This window comes from Euprymna scolopes, chromosome 42, assembly GCF_053919585.1.
Source record: "Euprymna scolopes isolate OS-2025 chromosome 42, ASM5391958v1, whole genome shotgun sequence".
Classification (NCBI taxonomy): Eukaryota; Metazoa; Mollusca; class Cephalopoda; order Sepiida; family Sepiolidae; genus Euprymna; species Euprymna scolopes.
Genome location: NC_136523.1, coordinates 19,766,628 through 19,772,743, shown reverse-complemented (window position 1 = coordinate 19,772,743; position 6,116 = coordinate 19,766,628). Strand labels below are relative to the sequence as shown.

Sequence of the window (6,116 nt, the reverse complement as noted above, 5' to 3'; positions counted from 1 at the left end):
GTTTAACGTTTTATCTTTAAAACAAATAGTTTTCTTATCTTGCATATAAGAGCCGAACGTCTTCAGTGGAAGACAATCTTTACTTAGGCGCCTGACGAGGACTTGTGGATTTTGTCGATCACCTGTCCGAATCATTAGAATATCCAGCGTCGCCACTATGTAAGTTTATCTATAACAATAAAAACATATAGATATATAGATTTACGAAAATTATGTATCCGTAATGACTGGAAAACCATTGTATTTCGTATCCAAGTCGGATGCCGAGGTTTTATGGCGACCTACCCCTCCAAGATTTTTAATAATCTTGGTCATTCGCCGTTAGACAAGAATACATGTACAAAGAAAATACAAGACACGGATGTATCTGCATAATCATAGATATTGCAATCACACAGATTGCAATATTCATGATGATCCAACAAATTCTGATGGTATTGTGAAGGTACTTCAGGAGCGCTCCGGGCTAGCGATAATGATGTTCTAGCACGGAAACCGTGCTACGACACAGTCATCATCTTTGTTGGAAGCAATGCTGCTTTAAAAGCAACAATTATTGTATAAAAGTGTTTATTTATGGGCGTTTGTGTATGTGTATTTGTATTTGTGTATGTGTATGTGTATATCATAATTGTGCGTGTTCACGAGGTAAATCAGATCTCGTATTTCTTGCTTCGCAAAATTCCCATATTTTCTAAGTTCAACTGCAGAGTAATTTACTTGTTCGCTGATTCAATAGGTGACTAATTACCAGCCTGCAGCAAGTACCTGCCAGGTTAATTAAAAGCTCAACGTATTTCGTCGCTCCGATAAACCCTTCCAACATCGTTATTATTTTTGTTGGCTTATTTCTTTTCATTTCTCTTGTTATATTTAATTAAAAGAAGGTTCATAGTAATAAGGTCACTCTCGGAAGTTGAAGATTATTTGTTGTGTGAATTTCACAGTATTTATAAAAATAAAATTAAAAAAATCTCTTACGTTGCTATTCGCATCGAGTGTCGAACATAAAAAGCGCACAGAAGACATTTATACATATGCATATTTACTTACAAAAAAGATGTATGTAATTAGCATACAAGTGGAATGGGCTAGTTACATTGTATCCCGGACCGTACAATATAAAAGTCTCTTAAAGAAACAAAGTAAAGAAATTCGACAGAAGTGTTCTCTTCAGTTTAAACAACTTGAATTTATTACTGGTCGTTTCCACAACAAGCAGGCTGACACGTATTTTTAAAGCCAGCAACAATTCGGTCGTAGGAAAATATTAGTTCGGAACATAAAATGGTGCTGCATATTTTTAAAATAGTTTTTATCGTGCTGCTACGTGGTTAAAAACTCTGCCGTGTCGATATGTGCTTAAAAGTCTCTTATCGTAATGTGCTTTTTTCTTTTCTCTTTTGTTTTCCTTCTTCCTATTGCTCTGCTGTACCGTAACCTTAGCTCAAAGGCTTGGTCTCTTGAATACATTAAGATGGGTACACTGCTATGTACATGACAGCGACGTTGATACCTCAGTTCTGTTATAAATTCAAAGATCTAAGCTGCAGAGATTATTCGCAGCCAGTATGAATAAACGAATTTTCTAAGTGTCTATGTATATATATTTCAGTCTTTTCAAATTTTCTTTTCATTTTCCTCTTAGCTATAATATAATATAATGGTCCATGTTGGGACCGAAAACTGTAAAATGCAAAGCCGTTCATTTCCATTCTTATATGCATGAATACATGGAGAAATAAAAAAGGATCAAACAAAGGTGTGTGGTCATCAATGTTTCGTCTTTATTGTGAGACTTCCTCTGGATGAATGAAATTAAGAAAGCAAAACATTTGTAAAAATATTTAAAAATATATTTTTGATGTAATGAAATGCATAACACTGTTCCATTTCAGAAAGGTAAATGCTGGATTTTTTTAATCTTACTCTTTTCACAACACTCTGCCCCCCCCCTTTTTGAAGTTCCAACGACTTTTCTGTCTCTGAAATTGAACAACGTCATACATTTCATTACATCAAATATACATATATATACATATATATATATATATATATATATATAGTCATCCACATACAATACTGTTTCGCTGTTTCACAGCTCATCAGTGCGGCTAGACAGGAAACCACCTTAAGCAAGGATTGAACCCCGACTGTCTGTATGGCAGTTAAGGCTCCTAACCATTACGCTATTGGCGGCCGCTGAACGAGTAGTGAATTTAACGATGTTTTGACATCGTCCGAAATACCGCCGCTCGATTTGTTTACACAAAGAGCGTCGCTTATACGCTAATGGTAATTCGTGTATCACTTCTCAATATGCTCAACTCAAGGTGAGGAGCATTATAGTCATATATATATATATATATATATATAGATAAGGCCGTATATATATATATATATATATATATATATATATATATATATATATATATATATATACGGCCTAATCTATATATATATATATATATATATATACGGCCTAATCTATATATATATATATATATATATATATATACGGCCTAATCTATATATATATATATATATATATATATATATATATATATATATATATATATATATATATGTGTGTATGCATAATCTATATGCATATATATATCTACGGCATATATATACGGCATAATCACGTTGACACACCGGTTGCCGACAGATCACCGAAGTTAAGCAACGTTGAGCCTGGCTAGTACTTGATGGGCTACCATTTGGGAATTCTTGGCGCTGTATGTGCTTTCCGCTTATCTCGGCATTGTTTACTGTCGTCCTGAACCTCCACTTGCCACTGGTATACAACAATGTCGATTTTAGGATAGATGTGGTTGGAGATTGCGCAACTCTTGCCACAAAAATTTCACGCGCAGGCACGCTTACCGTGGGTATCCATAGTCTGTCAAGACTGAAAGAAGCCTTTATATATATATATATATATATATATATATATATATATATATATATATATATATATATATATATATATATATATATATCCTGAAATAGCGAACATTTCTGTAAAAGTCTGAGGATGCTACAGACGGCCAAAAAACGGCCAAGTAGCTGAAACAATAATGTAACTTAACAGAAAGATACGGTAATATATATATATATATATATATATATATATAGTTTTGAATAAAATAGGCGAAAGTTTCTCAAGAGCTCTTTCGGCTATCATCTCATCAGGAGAAAATTGATAGCGTACAAAATAATATTATGTCGAAAATAAGGAGTTCTAATGGGGAACTTTTTGAATGTGCCAAAAGTACGAGGACACTAAAATAAATTTATTAACATCTAAAAAACGATTAAACAGTACTCAAATTAAATAATAGAAACTTGTGTCATTTATGAAACAACGTTAAACAAACATACGTTATATATCCCCTGATTATCTACAATTACATATGCTACATAATATATTGTTACACATTTATAAAGTCTTAATTTACGTCACTAAATTACAGTAATTAATTGTCGATTAAAAAAAATATGGTGGAATTGTTTTTAACGATTTTTGTCATGTGCTGATAGCTGATTGGCTAATCGCGCCGGAATATTCCAGCTGCTTATTCTAACACGCCAGAAGATACCGAGTCGAAGTTATGCCATATCCTGGATAAATACGCAAGTATCTATCGATTTAAATCTGTTTATTACTATTTGTATTGTGTAGAAACTCTGTCTTCGTTTGGTTCCTTGGCCGCCAGCCATTCAGACCAAAGTCCCTGGAGTATAAATCATTCGTGCCGACCATATCAACTGGCCTATCGCCATTTCTCTTGATTACAAATACGATTACATGTGACTATACTTTTGGGACACCGTCATAGGATCTCAATCATACTGTTCATGATAAGCGGTAATATAGTTCCATATGAGCCGATGTATTTACAACTTTTCTCCCTTGTAGGTAAGGTTAAAAAAAGTCTCCAATCTAATAGGTTCCGCTTCGTCAACTAGGCCTCAACAGCTGCCTCATCGCCGCAATGTTGCATCCCTGAGCCTGTTTTCCAAATATTTCAATAGAATGTGCTCTGATGAACTAGTTACACCTGTGCCCCTTTCGACGAAGATATCCCTGACAAACCCGCTTATCTACAAAATCGCGCCCTTTTAACTATTGAAGTAAATAATTACCAATAACTACTAATTACTAATAGATGCTTCTTTCCTTGAAAACCTAGACTTTAGAATTCCCTTCCTGCTACGTGGTTCCCTGACTATACTGACATGCAATTGGCAATTGTTCCGATGTAAGGTTAACAAGCATTTGGTTATTCTTTCTTAAGTAGGGACTCAATAAGTCGACCTTATGTCCAAGTGGCAAAATAACTTCTATCACTTCTGAAAAAATATATAATTCGTTATATATATATATATATATATATATATATATATAACTACTTAATTTACTCACATAAAATTAATATACGAAAGTATAGATTTATGCGAAAACTTTACGTATTTACCTCAAAAGTGCTCAATACGTAGGTAGAGCTAGTTATTAAGTTATAAAATGTATATGCCGATTAAAGCCTGGAAAATCCTACAGTGAATGAAACGCGTAATATTCAGTGTAGCTTAATCGCTATATACATTTTATAACTATATATATATATATATATATAAATATATATATATATATATATATATATATATATATATATATATATATATATATATATATATATATATATTTGTGTGTGTGTGTGTGTGTGTGTGTGTGTGTGTGTGTGTGTGTAGGAGAAGATCGTCCGACGTTCACCGGTCGTATAATACGATTTAATATTGCATTTTAATCCATGATAAGTTTATATTAACTATGGTACGACTATTCCTATATTATTATTATTATTATTATTATTATTATTATTATTATTATTATTATTATTATTATTATTATCATTATTATATTGTACCCGATAGATAGTAGATATTTCCAAAGTTTAAAAAATATTACTTTAGATTCCATCTGACTTCGGACGAGTCGGCCGGAAAGAAACGTAAGAAAGTTTGTAGTGGTCGACAATGCGATGCTTCTCCTCGGCTGTTCACTCGTTAGATATATAAAGAAGCCAAGCCAAAACATATACTTTTTTCAGAGGTTACTTTCAGCAACAAGCAGTAACGGGACTAAATGCATTTCAAGAGAAGATAACGGGAACAGAAATAAAAGGTGTGATGACTTTTATCGCAATGCATATACGCACGTACTAGAAGTCACAGGACTAAATCCATAGACACATATAAGATTACATCGACAGACTATCTAGGCTGCGCTCAAATGAATAGACATTAAATAAGAGGCACATATACAAATACAGATATTAAGGATAAATAGCTAGCAGGGCCCGTTAACCAGCGTTGCTCAGGAGAAAAATTAATGTACGGCTGTTGTTTACAGACGATCACGGCGCATATATGTATAAACATGAAATAAGAGACTCGCGTACAAATACAAACATTATTAATAATATTAATAATAATAATAATAATAATAATATTAATATTAATAATAATAATATTAATAATATTATTATTAATAATAACAATAATAATAATGATGATGATAATAATCATAATATTATTAATAATAACAATAATAATAATGACAATAATAATAATAAAAATGATGATAATAATAATGATAATAAAAATGATAATAATAATAACAATAAAAATAATGATGATGATAATGATGATAATAATAACAATAATAATAATGATGATGATAATAATAATAAAAATAACAATAATAATAATGATGATGATAATAATAATAATAATAACAATAATAATAATAATGATGATAATAATAATAATAACAATAATAATAATGATGATGATAATAATAATAATGATAATAATAATGATGATGATAATAATAATAACAATAATAATGATAATAATAACAATAATAATAATGATGATAATAATAACAATATTAATAATAATGATAATAATAACAATAATAACAATAATAATGATGATAATAATAATAATGATAATAATAACAATAATAACAATAATAATGATGATAATAATAATGATAATAGTAATAACAATAATAATAATGATGATAATAATAATAATGATAATAA

General features: G+C 30.7%; 1 pseudogene; it reads left to right on the top strand.

Moving 5' to 3' along the window:
• The first annotated feature begins 2,631 nt into the window (after positions 1-2,631).
• Positions 2,632-2,748, top strand: LOC145267240 (5S ribosomal RNA; annotated as a pseudogene).
• Positions 2,749-6,116: the final 3,368 nt, after the last annotated feature.